The 24,741-nt window shown below is 37.1% G+C and overlaps 1 protein-coding gene across 1 annotated transcript in view; it reads left to right on the top strand.

Moving 5' to 3' along the window:
- Positions 1-5,123: 5,123 nt before the first annotated feature.
- Positions 5,124-24,741, top strand: part of CTNNA2 (catenin alpha 2) — a 1,106,640-nt gene continuing 1,087,022 nt past the window's right edge. Inside the window, exon 1 of the mRNA XM_032880681.1 lies at positions 5,124-5,421. The gene's annotated coding sequence lies outside the window, so the exon portion shown is untranslated. The remainder of the gene's footprint in view (positions 5,422-24,741) is intronic.

Below are 24,741 nucleotides of genomic sequence, written 5' to 3'. Positions count from 1 at the left end.
AGAGCAGAGTTTGAAAAATGCTGTTTCAGGGTAACAACTGAGAATAAAATAATACAATTTTGAAATTTATTAAGCAAAAGCCTTATTTAGTATGAGAAGATATTACAGCCTATTTTATCTTTATAAAAAGATAATTTGGAAAAAAAAAGACAAAGGAAACAAATCTAAAACGGTCAAAACATACCAAGGAATAATTTTACTTTAATGTCTGTTTCACTTTTTCATATTAGAAATGTTAACTAAAGGAAGACTACAACATCTACTTACGGAAAATAGTATACTGGAAACTTGACAAATATCATTTATTTCTCACAACAGAGGAAAGTACATAAAAATTACCATCATTTTTCAGACTGTGAAAATAAGTCTTATAGACATTAAGTAGCTTGCCTAATATCACACATTAGAAGATGGTAACACTGCTATTCAGTGAAATTCTTCCTTTATTTTTGGCAAATAAAGTAATTGATATAGAATTTCTACATGTGAATTTTCTGTCACTGAATTCCCCTAAACTTAGTACCTTAAAAAAAATGCAAATTTGTTATCTTACAGTTCTGTGGTTTAGAAGTCTAGTGGGCTAGACTGGTTTTTCTGCTTGGAGTTTCACCAGGCCACTATCAAAGTGTTGGCTGCTCTGTGTTCCTTTCTGGAGGCTCTAGTGAACAATTCACTTCAAGGCTTGTTCAGGTTGTTGGCATAATTCACTTCCATATATTTGTAGGACTGAGGTCTGTTTCTTTGTTGGCTGTTGGCCAGGAGTTGTGCTTAGCATTCAGAGGCTGCCCTTATTTTCTGGTTTATGGCTCCCTTCAAAGTCAGCAAAACTATTCAATTCAGTCTCATGCTTGAAATCTCTGACTCTTCTGCTGTCTTATCTAATGTATCTCTTGACTCTCTTGCCAAGGAAGATTCTCCACTTTTAAGATGACATGTAATTGTATTGAACCCATGTAGATAATTTAGGATAATCTCCTTTTTCAAATTCTTTAACTTTAATTACATCTTTGAAGTTCCTTTTGTCATGTAACATATCATATTTATATGTTCAAGGAAGTAGGCATGGGAATCTTTAGGGGTCCATTATTTTTCTACTACATTCTATCTATATAATATCACAGCTGAAATGTTTCAAAATGAAAGAGGTAGAAATTTTATGTATATAATTCCTAAAACACTTTCTCTGTTTACCTACAAACATAATAATGGTGTGTGTGTTTACACACATTAACACACCATTAAACTATATACACACAATTACCTAAGGATACAAATGTATAAATGATAGATATATTTGAGAAAAAGCAAAGTTAGAGTTGATAGGATAGGTAGAAAGCAAGAGTTCTAAAACAATTTAATGTTTGCTTGCTTTTTTTTAATAATGAAAATAGTACATAAAAACAACAGTGAGCATTTCATTGACTGGTATTTGTTTGACAAGAGATGAAATCTGCTAGGTTTGTGAGAACAAGCTGAATCATAGAAGAAGAAATCCTGGGGTATGGTTCATATGTAACAAATATTGTAACGAGGTCTGAAATATTTAGGAGATTATTAAAAAGTAAAATTTCTATATTATCTTTACTCATAATTGCCAAAAGTTGGACACAACAAAGATGTTCTTTAGTGGGCAGATAGACAAACAAACTGGTAAAACCAAATGATGGAATATTATTTAGTACTTGAAAGAAATGAGTTATGAAGGTGTGAAAAGACATTGAGGAAACTTAAGTGCATATTACTAGGTGAAAGAAGCTAAGGCTGAAAATGCTAAATAGGCTTTCTACTGTATGATTCTAACTATATGATATTCTGAAAAAGGCAAAACTATAAGTACAGTAAAAATATCAATGATTGTTAGGGGTTAGGGGTAAGAAAGGATGAACAGGTAAGGTATAGATTTTTAGGACAGTGTAACTATTCTGTATGATACTGCAATGGTGGATACATGTTTTTTATAGACCTATAGAATGTACAAGCTGAACCTTAGTGTAAACTATACTAAGTGTTAACACTTTGAGTGATAACAATATGTCAGTGTAGGTTCATTGTTTTAGCAAGTGTAACACTGTGATTGTCAATAGCAGAGGAGGTTTTGCTTGTGTGGCAACAGGAGGTATATAGAAACTCTGTACTTTTTGCTCAATTTTGATGTGAACCTGAAACTGAGATATACTAAAAAATGAATTGCACAGGAGGGTTTGATAGAGAAATTTCAGGAACTAACAGACTGAATGAAGGTCCCAGTGTGTAGTTACCTAACATTTAAATGTATAAGCATGAGGAATAATTTTACTTAGAATCATCATTCTTGAATCTATTCTAAAAATCTGGATGTCATGTTAATGCTTATATACAATATTTTTGCATTTGCACATAATATGCTTTTTGTTATTTATCTTGGTATAAATCTTTGATATGAATGCAGGAGGGGAAACTGCTTGTTTTTCTGAGGGCTGTATCTGTTTATGTCATTGAAATGAAGGACAACACTTAAATAAATTAAAAAAAAAATCAGAAACAGCCAAATTCACAAGCAGTCTCAAAACAAAAGAAACAAAGGTAAAAAAAAAATTAAAATTATCCCCTTGGTTTAGAATGGGGACAAATGAAATGATAGCTATTTAATATTCAATGATAGCTATTATTTAAGCAAGGATGTTTAGACTGTTATCAGAGAGAAATAAATGTAGCTAAGAAATAATACTAAATTTGCATGTTTCCATTGGGGAAGGTAAGGGTGGAGGTCCCTTTCATCCAAAACATGAAAGAGTTAGTAAATTCTTTGGAGGCAGGGAACAAAAATCTCAGCTGTCATTTGCCTGCTGGGGGCTTAAATACATTTCCTGGATAATTTCTTATCACTATCTGATTGACAGACAATAGGTGCATTTAGAAGGAAGACAATTGGTGCATTTAGAAGGAAGAGTGAGGGAGGTCAAGGGTCTGAGAAATAAGGGATGGCTTTTAGGCTATTATTTTTTATTAAGCCTATAGCTATTGCATGGATAAAACCTTATAAATATTTTACAAATGACTTTTAAAGGTTTCTCAGTAATATCTAATAGTTTTGAAAGTCACTACAAAACAAAAATGAAGGAAATCTCATTTTGACAACACTGAGTTTACATTGTGTCTCCCTTCCTCCCACCCTGTCTCCTGTCAGTTGAAACAGACTTACAGATTTAAGCCTAATTTAAAACAACTCACAAACCTATACATGAATTCACTCAATGTTAAAGAGATGAACTTGTCTGATAATTCTTTGGCTTGTATTTTTAAATTTATCCCCTCCAGCCTGATGAGAATGAAAAATCACAGTAATAACAAAGAAATGTCAGTCCTTGAGATAGTATTCTACCTTACTTAACTGGGACTACTTTACCCTTTCCATATTCTTAGACCAATTAAAATCAAAGTATACTCTGTCTTCAGGAAGATATGGTGCAGTAGTGCTATGAAGTGTCCCTATTTTTATTTGAACACCTCCCTGGGTAACTTATCCTTCTCTTACCATTTTAGGGTCCTGTGATGTCTCTCTAAATGTTACCTACTCTTTCTTCAAGTCTAGCTGAAGGGCCTGCTTCCTTCTTACATATTCCAGTCCATGGTGTGCTCTTTCCTTTTTCCAATCTGCTCATATCTTTTGGCACAGATAATTTGGTGTTCAGCATTTACTTCTTGAAGCCCATCCTGTATCTTCTGTAATGTCTCTACTGTTTCTTTAAGTTGAGCCTAAGGAAGAAGCTTGGTGAGAGGAACCTGCGGTGTCACTGTCCGTGGTACTGAAACATCGTCGTAGGCTAAGGAGGTTTTTCTTAAGTTTATTTACACTGTTGATTTCTGTGCACTTTCAGGAATTTTTAAAGTGGTGAAGTGGTGGTGACAAGGAAAATGTAAGGCAAGTAGAATTTGGAGAAAAATATAAAGGAATGGTTAGAGATAGAGCTCTCAAGCCATTGCCTGGAGAGAATAAGACACTTGGCTTTGACAACATTTTCAAACAATCGCAGATGCCAGCTTGGGGAGAAGGGGATGTAACGTAGCTGACATAGACAATGAAGAAGGAGTGTAAAAACATGCGTGTACCAAGTGATATAAGGCCATACAAGTGTTGGCACCAACAAACATCGATGCTGGTGGGCGAACAGACCAGACCAGTAGGATGCTGTAAATGCAGCATCACTTGTGTCTCACCAAACTGACATAGATTTTTTTTTTCTTTATTCTCTCTTGATTAAAAAAAAAAAAAAAGTCACTTGGTATTGTAGCAGAACAAAGATAACTGTAACTTAGTAGCTTGTACCTTCTTCATTTCTAGCATTTCTGTAACAGTTACATTCCAGCCCCAGTTGATGGTGATGAACAGAGCATAAACTCCCTACAATCTCTATGTAAATTCCTCAACCAAAGTAAAACCTCCGCGAGGACAAACACCGGATATTAAACATTTTTGATATCTGGAAATGCTTAAGTAGAGTGGCTGGTGCAAATTGGCGGCTTCGTAATATTCTTTGCGTCAATGAAAGAATTAGAATGCCTTCCACATACACAGCACTCAACAAAGGCTCGTGAAATGAGCAAATATTGCATTTGTTTTAACTCTTCCATCCTCTTCCAGATCCCAATTTGAAGTCCAGTCCTCCTCCCCCTAGTAGCCAGGTCCCAACAAACCTACCTCCCATACCAGACTCCACCTTCCTGCACTTAGGCCCAGCCCTCCTCCTGCCACGTGTCTGTGCCCTCTCGGGCTCACCCTTTCTTCCTACTCGGCAACCCCGGTCCCCTTCCCCCCTACCCTCCGCCCCAGGACCTCTCCCGCACGGTGTCTCAGAAACCGGTCCTCGCGGCTTCCGGCCACTCAGCTCTGGGTCCCTGCCCGGAGAGTAACGCGGTTGTCATGGACACGGCACCTGCGCCCTTCGGCGGTGCCCCTTAGCCGCCATCCCCTCCCCCCACCTGCGGCGCGGAGCTAGCCTCGCCTCCCCAGCTCCGCCCCGCCCCTCCCGCTCGGCGCTCCCTAAGCCGCGCGCGCCCGGGTCCCCCCGCCACCCCCGACCCGACCTCCCCCCAGCCCCGCCGAGCAGCGGGGACCACGGGGACGCGCAAGCGAGCAAGCGGCCGCGCCTGCGCACTGGCCACCTCCCCTAGCGGCGATCCGGGCCGCTGCCGCTCGCGCTTGGGCAGGACGCCGGGCGGGCGGGGGGAGGGGGGAGCGGCTTCGCTTCCAGCCCTGAGTAAGGCGGAGACCCGGGCTGGCGGGCGGAGCAGGAGGCACCGCACCTCGGCCAGAGGCTGCTGCAGCAGCTGCTGCCCTCGTCCCCGCCGCCGCCTCTCCAGTCCCTTCAGTGATTAACCCTCCAGCTGTTGGGAACGGGCAAGAAAGAGGAGGAGGCGAGAAACTCCCACCGACCCACAGAGGTGAGTCCTGGGCAGAGCATCCTCCATCCTTGCCTGCCTCCCTCCCTCCCTACCTCCCTCCCATCCTCTCCATCCTCCCCTCCCTCCTCGCTCCCCAACCCTCCCGCCCTCATCCTTCCCAACATCCCTCTCTCCTCTCCCCTCCTTTCTGTCTTTCAGCCTTTCTTTCATCCCTTTCTTCCTCTCTCCCAGCCCCACTTCCTTCCCACCCTTTCTTTCTTCCCTCTCTTCCTTTCAGCCACTCGCCCTAGAGCGCAGCTCTGCATCCTTTCCTCTTTCCCCCCCTTTCTTCACCCCTTCCCCGGTGGGAGATCCCTTGCGTGCTACTACTGTCCGGATTCAGGGGCTTCCAGAAAATTAGGCACATATACAGAGAGATACACTCTTGCACCGCGGATGCCCTGCAGGTCCCTAAATTATTTGAAATAAGGGTCAAGTTGGATAGAGTGCTGGGACATGGAAGGAGAAGAGGGTCGAAGAAGAATCTGTGGATTTGTGCAGTATTAGGGTGGGGGTGGGGAGGATTGTCACTTAAACATGTTGCCAACAACCCCCCACATCCCCCTTTAGCAGTTTCTTTTTTTCCTCCTGGGAATTACATATTCCCAGCGTGTGTCTCACTAATTTTAAATTAGCAGCTTTCCTGCTTTGATAGTCTCTGTGAGAAACCACAAGGAAAGAAGAGAAGAGAGGAAGAGAACAAGAGAGGAAGAGGGGAGGGGAAAAGAAGGGTGGTGGCAGTGGACGCTTGTATTCTTTTCCCCTAGGCCTCTTTTGATTGATATTTTCAAACCACCCGCCTAATATTTGTCTTGGAATTGAACCCATGTGTCCTTAGTCCTGTCACTATCTTCTTCAAAGGCAGAAACTCTCTAAACTTTAATGCGTGTGCAGCATAGCATTATTTATGGAATGTTTTGGTCAGCATACAAAACGCTAAGGTAGACTGATCTGGGAAAACGGGGAGAAGAAGGATGGCAGAGATGCACTTTTGTTCATTATGGGTTAACTTCTAAAGGAGGACAATGGATAGATAGTTTTTAGAGTAATGAGGTTATACTTCACAGGCTTATACATATACCATTTTAATAACATTAGTCACATTATAGACTTTAACAGATAATGTTAGCCCTTCTCATCCACCTTACAGGAATTGTAAAGATCTTCGAAGAGAAGCATACTGTGTAATTCCGTTTGTAAACCACAAACCAATGGAAAAGTTGAATTAGCTCCGGGACCATTATTAACAATTTAAAATTTCAGTTGGTTTTGTACCACTTAGTTTCACCAAATGATGTATTTCACTTTACTTTCTTTAGCTTGCACTCTAACCCCTTCCATTATATATATTAACAGTAATTTTTCAGTCTTCCTTTTTGCAAGCATTGCTGCTGAAAAGTTTATTTGTAAGTGGTGGGACAACCATGGCTCAAAATGCTTAGTGTATTCATCATTTTAGAAAGCTCCAATGAACAATATAAGTATAAATCAGAAATGGAGTATTTAGAAATATAAATAGTATTTATAAAATGCTTGTATTTTGCCATATCTGTATTCTTAAAAAAAAAAAAAAGACAACAAAACCCAAAACCTTGATATCCATAGAATAGCTATATTTTATGTTTAATGAGTGTGTGGGGAGGAACTGAAATTAATGGTGGATCCAGTGAAGCTAACAGTAAGATGCTGTGCTGTGGAGCAAATTATTGATTTCTTTCTTTTCATTTAAATTATTATGTCATTAGTGCAATATGCATTTTTGCATTTTACGGGAATGTAAAGTAGGAGTTGAGATGAAGACAATTACCCTGCAAAGTGTATGAGTGCTGATTTGATGAAGAGCTGACACAAATCATCTGAATCAGTTTGGGGGAAGTAGGTGTTATTAGGAGTGATGGACATACCCCCTACCTAAACTCCCCTTGGTAGGAATGCAATTCCATTAATGGCTTGGCTGACTCTTAAGACATGTGGCAGAAGCTGGGTTGAATTATCAGTGCTAGCAACATCCTGGTGCAGAATTGCAGTCAAGCCGGTCTGTATTTGAGTGGTTACATTCCTTAAAAGTGAACACAATTGTAGATGGGAGTGTTCTTGTATTGTTGTTGTTCCTTCTCCTGGAATGCCACGAAGCTAGTGAAAGACTTTGGTAGTAATTGTATCTGAAAAAAATCAGTTCGTTTTATTCTAATTTACTCTCAGATGATTTTTCCCCCTCCAGCATCTCTACTGCTCTTTCTTGGTGGGGTTTCATAGTTGCGAGTGTGTGGAAGAGGCAGCCCCTCGGTCAGCCCTGCTCTTTCTTTATTGCAGTTTTGCTACACAGAGTAATGTGGGTGTATACCTCAGTTTTTAATAATGTGCTTACTATGGAAAGAAAGGTAGCTTTTATTTGTCTCCTTTGTAAACATTTGTCCACTCAGTGAAAACAAAATATGCACATTCATTAAAGCATAGAAGCTAAAATGACATCGTTTACAGTAAGATTTTAGAAAGATGAGTACAATTAATAAAATATAAAATAGAAGAGGAACTAGTATCTTCAAAAAGCAGCCTGCTACTCTGACCATAATCCAGTTTACAGATAAAGACCTACTTCCTTTGAGGAATTTCATTTCCAGAAGCTTCTGCCTTTAGTTGACTGGACCTTTAAGAACGTGTGGTACAGATAAAGACCCAACAGAACATTTAGTGGACGCTGTAGGAAATATTCTGGATACATTCTCTGTGCCTTCCTCACTCAGAGCTCTTAAACCCTGCCCACCCTATGCTCTGGCAGAAGATATTAGAAGGAAGTAAAAGACACCACTCTCTTTGACCTTAGCTTATAGTCTAGTTGAGGAGGACAGGCATTTTCATGAGGTCATATTTCACAATGTCAAATAAGACCTTGGGAGAGCTTTAGATGTGAGTGCATGCTTTACTTAAGTAGTAGAGAGTATTGTACCCTTACTTACTACTTAATTCTTCTTCTTCATCTACAAAATGCAAATTTTGGTAGACTCTGATACATTGGATTGCTGTAAGGGTTAAATGTGTTAAGCACAGTACTTGGTACAAACAATGCATGTATTGGGTAAACATTAATGTAATTTGGAGAAATGATTTTAAAACAATCCAAGACAACATATGATTATGTACTAGAAAGAAGTGAAGAGCAAGTAAGTGTTAGAGGAATTCCAAACAGGACAGATGTTTATGTGGCCCGGGAAAGATTATATTCAGGAGTAGCTCTGGAGGTTGGACAGATATTCCTGAGAAGGATTTCATGCAATGTGGGCACCATAGCTGGGAAAAAAGCAGAAAGAGAAGAAACAGCAAGGTGTGTTTGGAAAGACTCTTTACTGGACTATTTGGCATATAGGTGAGGGTATTAAAAGGTATTAAACATATATAGTCAGTATAATAACACTATCCCTTAAGATGAGGACAATTTGTTGTAGTATAGGATCTATTTTAGAATAGATAGAATATTCAGCTACCCAGGGGATTTGTATTAGTTCTCACCCAAAGCTGGATCCCAAGGCACAGAATCCAAGGTCCAGGTCACAGAAAGAACGCAGACTATTTTTTTGTTTTTAATCTCTTTTCTCTAAATTTCAAAGCAGAGGGTGAACTTGACCTTTCTATAACAAAGGCTCAATATTGTGATTATCACATCTCTCTCTTGTTTTGCCCTAACCCCGAGAATAATCCAGGACTGTATCTTGGAGAATAATTTCCAGGATTATTTTACTTTGAGACATATGGAGTCCGTAATTTTAAGGTAATTGTATCTCTAGGAACTTCATTTTTATTGCATCGTTGACTTTTCCTAATAACAGCAATCCCTCCCCCCTTTTTTTTTTGGTGTTCAAGGTTGTTAATGGTTCTGTATGAATTATGCTATTTCAAGTGTTTTCCTGGGAGACAAAGCTGTGATGACAGCAGAGGATCTGTTTGGGAATGTGCACCAAGCAAGTTAAATATCTACATGGGATGTGGTGCCAGTGGCTTTCTGGATATGTCTGTTGGTACACTTTTAGCTTTGGTTGGTGTTCATGAACTATTTTGAAATATATATTCGTGAAACAATTATCCAACAGCATAAGTGATATGAATTGTGTTATTTTTGTCAGAAAAGAAGATTTTCAGAATATTTTACCTGCAATTTAAAAGGGTTAGTATTTATAGTGCTCATGTTTAATCTGTTTTTAATAGAGTGACACAATTTGATTGCTTTATCAAAATGGTAAAATGCTCTTCTTATATTTATTTTTTCATAGTTTTAATAATACAGAAAATGTTCTCATGAATATTATTTTATGATATATTTATAAACATAAATGTATTTCCAAAAGCTAGCAGTTTAATAGACCAGAAAGTGTAGTATTTTTATTTTCTATTTTAAGGTTCTTTTCCCAATATTTTGATGTTTTAAAGATTCAACAGACCTAAATAAAACATTTTCAAATGTATTACTTCTAGTCAGTTCCATAATAAAGCACCACTGATATTTGACAGACTTTACTTTTAGACATTTTTATTTTCCTCATAAGTGAATTTTTACCTTGGAGATGAATTCTAACTCAACCACAAATATGCATTCTGTAACTCTTTGGGATTATTAGCTGTAAAATTATTAAATAATTATTAAAAAACACAAAGTGATAGTCTGAATTTATAAGGCTTAATTTTATAGGGCTTTTGTTCCTTTATATTTCAAGGCTGTATAATTTTTTTTAAAGATTTTATTTATTTATTTGACAGAGAAATCACAAGTAGGCAGAGAGGAAGGCGGGACGGGGGTGGGGGGGGGAGTAGGCTCCCCGCTGAGCACAGAGCCCCATGCGGGGCTCTATACCAGGACCCTGAGACATCATGACCTAAACTGAAGACAGAGGCCCAACCCACTGAGCCACCCAGGCACCCCTTCAAGGCTGTATCTGCATGTACAACTCTTAGACTATTATTTTTCAGTTGTGAAGACAGTGTGCATTAACAGGAGTGAAATAAGTGATTGTCTTTCCCTGTAAGTTAAGGCGGTGACCAAATCAAAGAGTGGAATAAAGGTGAAATAAAATGAATTAATTTTGTTTCATCTGTTAGCTGAAAAATTAATAGTTTTTGTTCATTTAGGGGTTTTCTGTATTTTTTTTTCTGTCATTCTAATTAAATCCATGTTTTATTTGTTTAGAGGTATACACACATATATATACATATATTTCAGTTAACATTCTTTAAAACTAGATCATGTATAAAAAACATATATGTAAAATGAGATGTTGGTTTTCCGTTGTTTTGCTATTTTTCAATACCTTGCTATTTTGTTTAGTTGCCTTTTGTGGGGGAACCAAGTAATATAGCACCTGTGGGAGCTAGATCCACATCAGGACCCAAATCAAATAATAACGCAGCTTGCTTCAACATTCCCACCTTAAAATAATGGACATGCCACCAGGATTGAGGTAAAAATAAATAATTGTACAAGGTCCTAAGACTATAGAATCATAACAGAAAATTAATAGAACACTTCCAATATGTTACTGTCTAAACTGGGCTTATGTTGTTCATTACATATCTGCAGTAAATCCAAGATCTTTTTGTATAGCATCTTGAAGTTTCACAGCCAAAGTCATGAATTCTGAGAGAGAGATGTCATTTCTCCCACATCATAACCAGAAACCACAGTGACTCCATGAATGACTAAAGGATCTGATAGTCTCATCTGATTTTTTTTTTTTTAAAGATTTTATTTATTTGATAGACAAAAGATCACAAGTAGGCAGAGAGACAGGGAGAGAGAGGAGGGGAAGCACGCTCCCTGCCAAGCAGAGAGCCTGATGCGGGGCTCGATCCCAGAACCCTGGGGATCATGACCTGAGCTGAAGGCAGAGGCTTTAACCCACTGAGCCATCCAGGTGCCCCGTCTCATCTGATTTTAATTGTGATTAGACGAAGGTTTGGTGCGAATCCATTTTCACAAGTTTATCTTAAATTCAAAGACCTGAAAGCTGTTGTTAAATATCATAAATACATCTTTCAGTAAAAATGTAGAAATGCTTTAACTATCTCAGAAAGAGCTAATTGTCTTCAGTTATTTCTGGGAAAGGGGATCCCCTAATTCTTGAGAGTTTACCACTTGTCTTCATTTTCTTTCTTTAGGCCTTGATACCTGCCAGAGTAATTCCATAAAATATCCTTTCCTGCCCACCCTCTCCCTCCACTACCACCCCCCCCCATAACATGCAGAAACAGCATAAAGAAGTATAAACAGAATTTGTTGGGGATAATGTTTGCATCTAATTTATCTCTATATTCACTTATGCTTTCTTTGTATTTTTTATCTTATTACCTAGCATGAATTTATTCAACAGGTTTTTTGTTTGTTTTTCGTTTTTCTAAATATCTGCTCAGTGCAGAGCATTGGGCCAGAGATTGTAATTTTATGAAAGCACTGAATCTCGAATCAGGAGACCTCAGTTCTTCCTTGAGATTTTCAACTAACTAACTAGTCAATATGACTAAACAAGCCTCACACTCTCCAAGGCTTATTTATTTAATCTGTATTTTAAGTGGCGTGGGTTATATGATACATAGAGTGTTTTCTAGCTATAAAATTCGATAATACTACTTGTGAGTTTCCCTTAAAATTTCAAGGCATAATGTTTTATTTCTCACTGTGCCCCATTTGTTGTTTTTGTTTTGTTTTGTTTTGTTTTGTTTTTCTTTTGAATCACAAACTGCTGCTACAGGAGAAAAACCTTCATCTTCAGTGGCATATACTTTCCCTTTCCTGAGAAAATTGAAAATTTAGCTTTACAGAGTCTCTGGGCCAAAAGAGAACTATGGCACATTTCCCTTTCTTACCTTCCCATCCTTTCCTCTCTCTCCTTTTTATTTTTTAAAGATTGATTGATTGATTGATTTTAGAGAGAGAGTGGGGGAGCATGAGCAGGAGGGGCAGAGGGAGAGGGACAGAGAATCTCAAGCAGATTCCACGCTAAGTAAAAATCCCCCACAGAAGGCTCGACCTGACCCTGACCTGAGCCAAAACCAAGTGTCAGATGCCTAACCAACCATACCACCCAGGTGCCCTTTTTAAAAATCCTTCCTGGGGTGCCTAGGTGGCTCAGTGGGTTAAGCCTCTGCCTTCGGCTCGGGTCATGATCTTGGGGTCCTGGGATCCAGTCCCGCTTCGGGCTCTCTGCTCAGCAGGAAGCCTGCTTCCTTCTCTCTCTCTCTCTGCCTGCCTCTCTGCCTACTTGTGATCTCTGTCAAATAAATAAATAAAATAAAAAAAAAATAAAAATAAAAAAATAAAAATCCTTCCTGGACCGAAGTTACCTACGTTCATGGACTAGTCTGACTTGTTTGAGTAATACCACTGTCTTTGAAAGACTCTATGGCATTAATGAATTTAGAATAAGGTGATATTTATTTAAGAAATTATGCATGCTCCAAGGTTAGTATCTGTGCCTCAGGCACAGCAAAGTCTTGCTTATCCCCTAAATCCTGTCCCCTAGGACAGAGTGGTTGCCAGTATTTCTACCAAACTCCCATTACAGTTTTTAAGATCAAATTTGTTGAGGTATGTTTTATATATAAGAGTGTATCCATTTTTTCTGTTATTAATGTGTAGCTGGCATATAATATTAGTTTCAGGTGGATAGTATAGTGCTTCAACATTTGTGTACATTACAAAGTGATTACCCTGTCAAATCTAGCTACTCTCTGTCACCAAGCAAAGTTACTACATATATTCCCTACTTTTTTTTACATTGTTGCCCTCTGTTTTATTTGTTTTATAACTGTACATTAGTACCTTTTAATCCCATTTCCCTATTTTGCCCATCCCCTCACTTTTGGCAACCACCAGATTGTTCTCCATATTTATGAGTCTGTTTCTGTTTTGTTTTGTTTATTTATTTTTTATATCCCACATATAAGTGGAACCATATGGTATGTGTCTTCCTCTGTCTGATTTATTTCACCTGATAAAATTCCCTCTAGGTCCATCCGTGTTGTCACAAGTGGCAAAACTTCACTCCTTTTTTATGACTGGGTAATATTCCTCTGTGTATGTGTATGTGTGCATGTGTGTATGTTTCTGTGCGCGTGTGCATGTGCCACACCATCTTTATCCATTCATCTCTTGATGGACACTTAAGTTGCTTCTGTATCTTCACTACTGTAAATAATGTTCCAGTGAACCTAGGGGTCCATGTATCTTTTCAGATCGGTGTTTTCACTTTCTTTGAATAAATACCAGAAGTGTAATTGCTGGATCACCTGGTAGTTCTACTTTTAATATTTTGAGGAACGCCTATGCTGTTTCCATAGCAGCTTGTGCCATTTTACACTCCCAAGAACAGCACCCAAGAGTTGTCTTTCTTCCACATTCTTGCCAACACTTGTTATTGTTTATCTTTTTGACAACAGTCATTCTGACAGGTGTGAGGTAATATCTCATTGTGGTTTTGATTTGCATTTCCCTTATGGTTAGTGATCTTAGTGAAAAGACACATCTTTTCACATGTCTATTGACCATCTGTATGTCTTCTTTGGAGAAGAAATGTCTATTTAGGTCCTCTGCCCATTTTTTAATTGGATTGTTTGTTTGTTTCATACCGAATTGTGTGTTTCTTACATATTTTGGATATTAACACCTTATTGGTTATATCATTTGTAAATATCTTCTGAGTACACTGTCTTTTCATTTTTTTTTTTATGGTTTTCTGTGCTTTGCAAAAGCTTCTTAGTTTGATGATGTCCTGTTTACTTTTGTTTTTGTTGCCCTCCTTTAAGGAGATAGATCTAAACATAATGCTCAGACCAACATCTGAGAGCTTATTGCCTATGTTTTCTTCTAGGAGTTTTATGGTTTCTGGTCTTACAACTAAGTCTTTAATCCATTTTGAGTTTATATCTGTATATGGTATACAAAAATTGTTGAGTTTCTTTTTTTGCATGTGGTTATTCATTTATTGAAAAGACTGTCTTTTCCCCATTTTATATTTTTGCTTCCTTTGTGGAATATTAATTGACCATATAAGTATGGGTTTATTTCTGGAGTCCATTCTGTTTCAAAATGGATCCATTTAAGTACTGTTGTGTGTTGACAAATATACCTATGTAACCACCACTGTGATCAAGATCTAGACTATTTACATTGCGCTAAAAAGTTCCCTTCTGCTTGATCTGCTTTATTTCCCTGTTGATTAGCTTTTCCTGGTCTAGAAATGGCTATGGATTGAATCACAGAATATGTGCTCATTTTTGTCTTCTCTCATTGAGCATAATGCTTTTGATATTTGTCTATGGCTTTCATTATATAAACTTTAAGAAGAAAATGTAGGAGAAAGTCTTTGTGATTTGGGAGTGATAGGTAGGACTCAAAAAGCACTAACTGGAAAAAAAAAAGATAAACTAGACTTTATCAAAATTTTTTAAAAAAGCTTCTCTTTAAGAACACAAGATTTGCTAGATCTATGTATCTCTATATATTAGACAAAGGACTAATTGTCTTACTGTAGATAGGATTCTTGCATCTCTGTGAGAAAACAAATAATCTAAAAGATGGACAAAATACTTGAAGATACATTTCACTAAAGAAAATAAACAGTGGCCAATGAGGACGTGAAAAGTTGTTTCCCTCCCTTATTTGCCCAAGTAATAAAACTTAAGAAACACAATATGATACCACTGTAAAAACACTAGACTGGCTAAATTTAAAAAGACTGACAATATCAAGTTTTGGAGAGGGTGTGAAGCAGCTAAAGTTCTCAGACGTTGCTGGTGGGAATGCAACACTTGGGGAAACAGTTTGGCAGTTTCTCTTAATGTTAAAAATACTCTTACCATACAGTCCCGGAATTCCACTCCCAGGTGAAATGAAAACATATGCAGAAAGACTTTTATGTGAAAATTAATGGCAGCTTTACTCATAATAGCTTCAGACTAAAAACAACCGAAATAACCATCAGATTCCCATTTTAAAGTTACTCTTTTAAATTGCTGGTATATATATTCTTTGAAGATGGGCTGTTTGCTCTAAGCAACCAGCAGCAGAAGAAAGGGAATATATTCAAAAAGATTTTCAAAAGTAGTAAGAAATCCAAAGGATGGGAAGGGCAAGGTGTCAGACCTAGGCTTGATTTTCCCTCTCTCCACTTGTCTCTACCCTCCTCAGTGTCTAGACCTCACCATCAGAAGCAGCATCTCTTCCAGAGAAATGAAAACTTTGCCAAAAGTCCTCCCTTAATCTTTGATCTCACTGGCCAGTGCTGGATCACATGGCCATCCCCAGTCCATTCAACAGCAAGGGGAAAGGGAAGAGCCTGCTGGAGAGTTTCGGTTAATCAGGATCTCCTGACTGGGGATGAGGTCAGCTTTTCCTGAGGTGCAGGGTTGTGTATAGGAAATGAAAGGGACAGATGAGCTGAGCGGCAGTTCTGTTAAGGAGAAAGAAGGGGAAAATCAGTGTTGGGTAAGCAAGCAGCGATGTAGTTGTAATTTGATTTAGAGGCCTGCCAGGATAATCTCAGTCTTATGGAAAAAAGGTTGAAGAGGAACATCTAGGATTGCAGTCACAGTTTGTTACAGTGGGGATGTGTGACCAAAGGGTACCATAGAAGAAAAAGGGGGGGAAGAAATTTAGATCCTGATGTACAGCATGAACTGGAGGAAGAAAGAATCTAGATCCAGGGGAATAATCCAAAGTGGGCAAGCATACAAATAGTGACGAGCAGTGCCAGGCACACTGGGGCCCGTGGAGTTGGGACAGGAGGCGAAAGTCAGTGCTGGCAGTAATCTGGAATCCAGGCAGGCAAACTCGATTGCAGTTTGCCCATCTGTGAAATCAGGACCTCAGGCAAGAGGATTTTCATGTTTTGCTTGTTAAGGCAGAAGCTAAAACAGTAATTATTCTTTCTTTTTTTCTTCTTTTTTTTTTTTTTAAGGTGTTGTCAACCACTTTAGATTCTAACTGTGTCAAGGATAGAAGCCATACCTTCATTTTGTTCTAATATTCCCATTACATTCCTGGGCCCACAGTAGCTTCTTAATAAATTCTAGCTGTTTGAATGGAGTCTTTGAACTCTCTTTGCCTTTAAACAAATCCTGCAGATGTCTGTTTAAACAAATATAGCAGCTGTTCATCAAATTCTTACTGTTATGGGGGACATAGCCCTGGCTCTATGTAAATATGATAGAGTACTTGACCTTGCCAGTTGACAATCTGGCAGGGCTGAAAATTACCTGAACAGTTTAATACCAGAAAGAATATGATAGAGTGTGTAGTACCATGTGGTAATGACTCTATGGGGGCATGGGCCAGAAGTCCAGGTGGACTCAGAATCAGAAACGTGGCTCTAGTAATGGATGGGAGAGAGATGGTGGAGGGGAATGACCTTGTATCAGTACTTTTTAATTCAGCCCTGTCTTGGTCTGGGAACTGGGACAGGGCTGAGCCAGCAGGAAGATGGGATCAATGAGCACAGCAGTGGGAGAGGTGAAGTCACATCCAGAACTGAAGCTGAGTTGCCAATAACTGCTCAGTAAGCAGCTGTGAAGTGGGACTGGGGTGAAGGGGAGAGGCTGGGAGTAGGGAAACATTTTAGCATTATCTGTATAGGTATCTCAAGAATGTAATAACAGAAGATACATTGTTTCAAAAACAACATGTTTTGCCTTTTACACTTGCAGTAGTACATGCTGGTTGAGGAACATCTAGAAAATAAACAGAAAAAGAAACTTGAAAATAAAAATTATTGCAGTCCAGCTGTCCAGTGAACATTTGGTGAATTTCTAGTTTCAGCCCCACCATGAGTATATCTTGAGTTTATCATGTAGAGGTCCCTTTAAGGCATAACTGAGATCATATGTGTATAAAATTGTGTTCCTTTTTTTTTTTTTTTTAAGATTTTATTTTATTTATTTGAGAGAGAGAGAGAGATCACAAGTAGGCAGAGAGAGAGGAGGAAGCGAGCTCCCTGCAGGGAGCCCGATATGGGGCTTGATCCCAGGACCCTGAGATCATGACCTGAGCTGAAGGCAGAAGCTTAACCCACTGAGCCACTCAGGTGTCCCATGTGTTCCATTTTTTTAACTGAACATGTTTAAGCATTTCCTGGGTTAATAAAAACTCTTCTTCCACACTAATTCCTTTGTAACATTACTTTGATTGGAATTTAAGTCTAGTTTTTGCTTATCTACAGAGATAAAATTTTTGTGCTGTTCTGCCTTCATATGTGGTTTGGGTCATGGACAGGAGATTGACTTTGGGGTCCCAGAAGAGTGCCTTCAGGATATAGTTGGCCAATGTCTATGTAACAAGATAAATATTTTTGTATTTACTTAAATGGTAACATGGTGTTCTGTGCCTCATTTTTATATAAAGCTTAGTGGGTAACGAGTATATACGTGTAAACATATATATAATATTATTACATATTACATGTTATATATTACATACATATTTGTATCTATTATATATTTATATATTATGCATATATATTTTATATTTATATATATATTTTAAACTGTTGCTTATTATTCTATACTCTATAACATTATTTTCTATCATGGTTTAACCATGGTTTATTTAATTCTTGTGTTTTCATGGACATTTAGTTTATTCCTGTTATTTTGCTATTTCAAACAAACATCTTTATGCAGGTTTCTTGTCCACATATACTAGGGTGCTTTTTCTTAAAGCTAAATTGGTAATTATAATTTTGAGTCCTGAGGTGTGTGCATTTTAGATTTTATTAGTTCATGACTAATTGCTCTTCAAAATGGTAGTACTATTTTATTTTCACCCACAAATGGGAAGGTATATATTTCCTTAAACTTTTGCCAATACATGATGACTTTAAGCTTGGAAAAGTTTACCAATGGATAGTTAATAATGATATCTTTGTTATGTGAATTTGTTTCTCTGATTTTTGGAGAGGCTGATTACTTTTGAATTTGTTTTTTTAGCCTAATGGCCTAACATTTTGCTTCTGCTGTGATAACTGTGTTCATGTCTTTACCCAGGGGTTTCTAGTGAATTATTTATCTTATTTTAATTTATAGGACTTATTTATGTCTTCTGGATATAAAGATTCTGTTGTTGTTATACTGTTACAGCTACTATACCTTATGGTTTGTTATGATGTCCAGTAAATGGTGATTTTTCTTTTTCCAAATTCCTCTATCTATTGTTGGACCTTGTCTTCAGACAAGTGGGATAGCCAGGTTGTCTAATTTCATAAATAATGCACTTGGCCTTTTAACTGGCATTGTGTTTCATTTCAGAACATTTGAGGGGAAAGTAACAACTTTCTCATTCATAGTCTTTCCAGTAGTATGTCTCATTTATTAAAGTCTTTTTCATGTCCTTCAATATCATAAATTGTTTTCTTAATAGAAGAAAGTCTTTCTTATGTTACATTTATTATCATCTTCTTATAGTTTCTAATACTGTTGGGGAAAGGATTGTTTTTCTTTCACATTTTCTGAAAGGTGATTATATCATTAATGATATAGAAACTATTCCTTTTCATTTTTGTGTTACCTTGTTGAAATACTTTATTCATTGAGAAACCTTGTTCTTCTTGTGTTTTCCTTACCAATTTGTATAACCTCTTTGTATGTAAAGCTAAGTTTATGGTTATGGCGTATGTATACACACACACACACACACACACGGACATGGCAGCATATAATACTCCTTTTTTCTTTTAGTTTTCTTCTAATTTTAGGTGTTTTTTAAAGATTTTATTTATTTTTTTGAGAGAGAGAGAGAGTGAGAGCTGGGGTAGGAGAGAGAATCACAAGCAGACTCCCTGCATGGAGCCTCAAGTGTGGTTAGATGGGTGGCTCCATCCCACTCTCCTGAGATCATGACCTGAGCTGAAATCAAGAGTCTGATGCTTAACTCACTGAGTCATCCAGGGACCCCTAATTTTAGATATTTCTTCCTGATATCTTAGATTTAGTATGAATGAGTCATTCTTCGTATATGAAATACACTATAGTGTGATCTGAACACAACTTTTTGCTTTAAAAATTATTCTCAATACTAGTCTCTTCCATAGTAACCCAAATACATTGTTGTATTTATATGTAATATTTATATATTATTGTTATATGAGTGTAACTATGAACCCTTTTCTTTGGAGTAAGCACTGTGTATACATGGATTTCATATGTTCACTTCCAGATATTTACTTGGTACTTTTCTAGGCCTTTATGAATATTTGATGATGGTATTGTTTGCATGTGACTCTTCAAAGGCATGAACTATGTCTTTTTTAGATCTTGGACTGAGTTGAATGATTAGCATTCTGATGATAGTGATTATGTGCTTATGAAAATGCTCATGGTAGTAAACTTCCAAAATTTTATCTGAATGACTTTATTCCTTGGCTGATACTTTAAATATTATGTTCTCATCATTTTCATGCTGAAGCTGTTGTGCTGCATACCATCTCTTCTTCATAGTCAGCATTGTCTTTTAGAAATATGTAAATATTAAGACAGCCATGAGTTTAGCACCACTGAGGAGCATTAGAAGTCTTCAATTCTTCAACAGAATTTAATTTTTGGCACTGGATCTGTTTCAGACTTCAGGGGAAGCTTAACTTTGATTTTATTTTTATGATCTTCCTTTATTATGAAAAATGGTTATTTGGAAAGAACACCTTTCATTGATTCTGTGTACTGAGAAAATAGGCAGATTGCCTTGAATTATAATTACTCATCTGGTCTAGGCTTTCTGCATACATATCAGTATTGATTTATCATAAATGAACCCATCACCTTAAAATCCTATGATCTGTACTAACATATTATAAATAGATCATGTAAATTTACTGTTGAAAACACGGATTGTTGTTTTTGGAATATTAATTGAATATGGGTGTGAGATTAGTAGCAAGTGGCAAGTCCTGATTCATAGAATTGTAAGATATTTTTATTAATGCTGAATCAATAAATCTAATTTTTAGAAATGTGGTTAACTTTATAATAGTTCTGTCTTTTCCTAAAGAATTACAATGAGTCGCAATAATACTAATTTCATAAGTTTGAATAAAGATTTCAGTGACCAGCATGCAGCTGTTTTCTGTTCTAGCTGGCTTGAATAATTTGAGATAGCTCTATTTATCTGATGAAACTTTCTTGATGCCTGGCTGCCTTTGGAAAGAATTTTGTTTGCTATTGCTGTTATGAATAACTGACTTCTTAAATCCAGGTGTATCACATATTATTGTTCATCTTAATTTACAGTTGCAGAATTGTTCTTAACTAAAACAAGTTAATGTATAAAAATACTCTTTTCAGTATTTAAATTATTTCATATCAGAATTATAAACATGTGACATGAAAATTTTTATCAGGTAGGAGAGCCTTGTGGCTCAGTCAGTTGAGCATCCAACCCTCAATCTCAGTTCAGGTCTTCATCTCACCGTTGTGAGTTCCAGCCCAGAGTTGAGCCAACTTAAATAAAAAAGAAAAATAGTTTTATCAGGTAGGATGTTAACTTTGATCAGATTCATTTCTATTCTTACTATAATGATAAAATAACCTGTGTTGTTAGTATTTTGCCTTTCATTCAAGAAAGTGCAAACATTTTGTAACATTATAATATCAAAGACTTGTATACTAAAAATTCTAAAACATCATTGTAAGAAATTGAGGAAGACCTAAATAAATGGAAATACATCCATGTTCACAAATGGGAATACTTACTTTTGTTAAAATGGTGGTATTCCTCAAATTAATCTGCAGATTCAATGCCATCACTGTTGGGAATCCTAGCTCCCTTATTTGCCAAAATGACAAATTATCCTAAAATTCAAATGGAAAGCAAGAACAGTCAACACAGTTTGACAAAAGAACACAGTTTGGAGGATTTATGCTTTTCAATTTCAAAATCTACTTCAGAAGTACAATGATCAAGACTGTGGTAATGGCAAGAGCAAAGCCAGATAGATCCATGGGATAGAATTTGGCATCTGTAAATAAACCTATTCATTTATGGCCAGCTTATTTTTCAGCAAGGGTGACAAGAGCATTCAACTCAGTGAAAAGCAGTCTTTCCAATAAATTACAAATGTTTACATTGGAAAGAATTTGTATCCCTCTCTCATCATATAAGAAATAATTCAAAAAGGAAATGCACCATAGACCAAAATGTAAGACATAACCATAAAACTCAGATAAATATTGGTGTAAATAAATCTTTGTGGCCTTAGATCAAGTGGCAGTTTCTTACTATGGGACCAAAAACAAAAGCAACAATAGAAAAAAAATAAATGAATTGGACTTCATAAAAATTAAAAATTTTCTACATCAAAAGACATAATCAAGAAAGTGGAAAGACAACCCACACGGTGGGAAAATATATTTACAGTCATATATCTGATAAGATCTAGTAACCAGAATATGTAAAGAACTGTTACAACTTAATAATAAAATGATAAGTATCTAAATGGGCAAAGGACATGAATAGCTATTTCCTCAAAAAATATGTACAAGTGGCAAATAAGCACATGAAAAGATGCTGAACATAATTAATCATTAGGTAAATGCAGTTGTAAACCACAGTGAGATAGTGATTCATACCCACTAGTCTGGCTGTCATCAAAAAGAGACACCAACAGATCTTGGTGAGGATGTGAAGAAATTGGAATCCAGGTTGCTGGTGGGACTGTGAAATGGTCCAGCCACGTTGGAAAAACAGTTCGGTCCTTCCTCAAAAAGTGAAATTCCACAGTAATTCCACTCTTAGGTATATACCTAAGAGAAATGAAAATATCTACCCACAAAACCGTACAAACCTGTAGTCACAGCAGCATTATTTGTTATAGGCAAAAATGAAAACAAATTTATATTAGATGTCCTAAGGGTAGAAATCATGTCTCACTCATCTTGGTATTCTAAATAAGGTACCTTACCTAAGAAAGGTTGCATAAATGAGTATAAGTATGGCGTCTGCATCCTCAAAAATACCAATGCTTAAGAGACAAAGAATGATAAACATTTGATGGAAGAGAAAATGAGGAATCATACGAGGTATTTACCATGGAGGTCAAGAAAATAAGCAAAGTGGGGGGGGGAATAAAACATGGCAGAGAGAGAATTGTTGCTGTCACTTCAAACCCTTGGATCAGATTTTAACCGAGAACATACAGACATTTGAAAGGTAGATTGTAAGATCAAATCTTGCACCTGTTGGTTTTTTTCCATCCATGAGGTCTTTGGATTCTGACAGCCAGGGGGAGGAAGAAGGCATGAGATGGCACAAATGGATGGTGAAAGCTGAAACCAGGAGGCTTTTCTGTGGCCATTGCCCTAGAATCATACAGTCATGCGATCTGCTCTCAGGAGCCCTGGGAGCTCTCCCTGTGATGAGAAGAGACTGTGGAAAGTGGCCAGATAAGAGGTCAAACTATGACCCTGTGACCAATGCATGATCTGCTTAGAAGGCTGGCTGTGGTGGGAGGTAGGGTTTGGTGTCTTTTCGCCCTGACTCCTGATATTTAAGCCAACAAAATTTCCCTTCTAGCCACAATCTTCATCTTATTGCACTACTCAATTATTGGTGTAGGTAGCATTTTAAAAATGGAGCTTGTTATGCTGAAGGGTAACTCTTGCGAGTTTAAGGGTTTGTATAAAATATGCTTTCAGTAAAAGCAGAAAAAGCCTTAAGTGTTGTTAACAGTGTGCCTCATGTCTCCAGCAAGGAAAAAAAAAGTATTTTACTAATAGTGTCCATACAACTAGCAGAAATTATTTTTCAGTAAAGAGGTTGGTTTAATTAGTTTGAATTGTTTCAAAAGGAGCACCCTGAGCATCAGATGTTATCCAATAGAGTAGGGAGTTCATTGGTGAAGACAGCATCCTAAAGAAGGTAGAAAGCAGTGAGTTTTAGAATTTTACCACTTTGTAAAATTTTTGCTTTGTTTTCATAATTTCTATTATTTCTAACTTTTTGCAAAACCAAAATTAGATAAAACTTAGGGAGCAAAAAAGATCATGTCAACTGTACCTGCTTTGTATTAACAAATGGATTTCCAAAATCCAGTTTTGTAATTACAACCAACTTTTATAATCATAAATCATAATCATTAGGGAAGGTTATGATTTAAAGAAATCCTTTTGTAAAGTTAATGCCATGACTTGGTTTTGCTAGTAAAATGATATCATCTTATATCTTGCTTAGGGGGAAGAAGATAAGTGGTCAAATGTCTGTATGTTCTGAGTTAAAATCTGATCCAGGTGGTATAAAACATGACTTACCTATGCTCCTTGTTCCATTCTTTCATTTCTCTTGTACACAACAAATCAATTTATAAGCATTAAAATGCAAGACAGGTTAAATTCTTAATTCTTACTTTGAACAAAAGTGTTGAAAACATGAGGAGTTTGTTCTCGGATATGAACAATAGACTTGGTTGCCAAACTTGGGAAATAATCAAATGTTATGTTTTTGCATTTATATACCTACTAATTAGGAAATTAAATGATATTTCCATAGCAACAGAAACAGTCTCCTTTCACATTTGTTTTATGCCTGCAATAATACACAACAGGGTGTCCAAGAACATTAGCCCAAGGTTCCAGACAGGCAAGGTGTGCAAGTACTGACACACAACCTGTGCACACAGGGGGTGTTATTGGACTTTTAAAAATGATACTTGAGTCACTAAAACCATATAAGTAAATACTTAAAATAGTAATGTTCCAAAGGACTAACTGTTCTGAAAGACCCAAAAGACTTTCTGGAAGTCTTTCACATACACTGAACTTGGTAAATGACTTAGCCAGTCTAAAGAATTCTACCACCATCTCTTGGTGTGCTTGAAGGTGCTCAACTAACCAATTGCTGTTACAATTCTTTTGAAATGAACAGGGTTAATGTATAAACAAATGTTGCCCTCTCAACCTGCTTCATCTCAGAAAGCAAAATTATAGAGGTGGAATGAAATCCCTAGGGAGTAATTCTGCCCTAGGGATTAAGGGAATGGCTTCATGAGATGCTTGGCTAAGCTTTTTGGAGCTTTCTGACAATGGTTAGTTTAAGAGGGTGAGAAAGAATGCGCTCTTGTTTTACTTCCTTCGAGTCTTTGTCCCAAATATATATTATGATTTTGTTATTTTGCAATAGTACTACTATGATAGAATTAAAGTTTGAAGATGATTCTACATAGGTTCATTGAATATGCTTCAATGCTTTAAAAATTTCTTTCCAGACTACATTCCTCTGGTAAAGCAATTGATTTTTTTTTTTTTTTTAAACTGGCATTGACTGTTCTTGACATATGAGTTTTTTAAACTTCTTTCTCTTGC

Source organism: Lontra canadensis, unplaced genomic scaffold (genome assembly GCF_010015895.1).
Source record: "Lontra canadensis isolate GAN:19392208 unplaced genomic scaffold, GSC_riverotter_1.0 scaffold71, whole genome shotgun sequence".
NCBI classification, from domain to species: domain Eukaryota; kingdom Metazoa; phylum Chordata; class Mammalia; order Carnivora; family Mustelidae; genus Lontra; species Lontra canadensis.
This window is presented reverse-complemented; position numbering and strand designations above follow the sequence as displayed.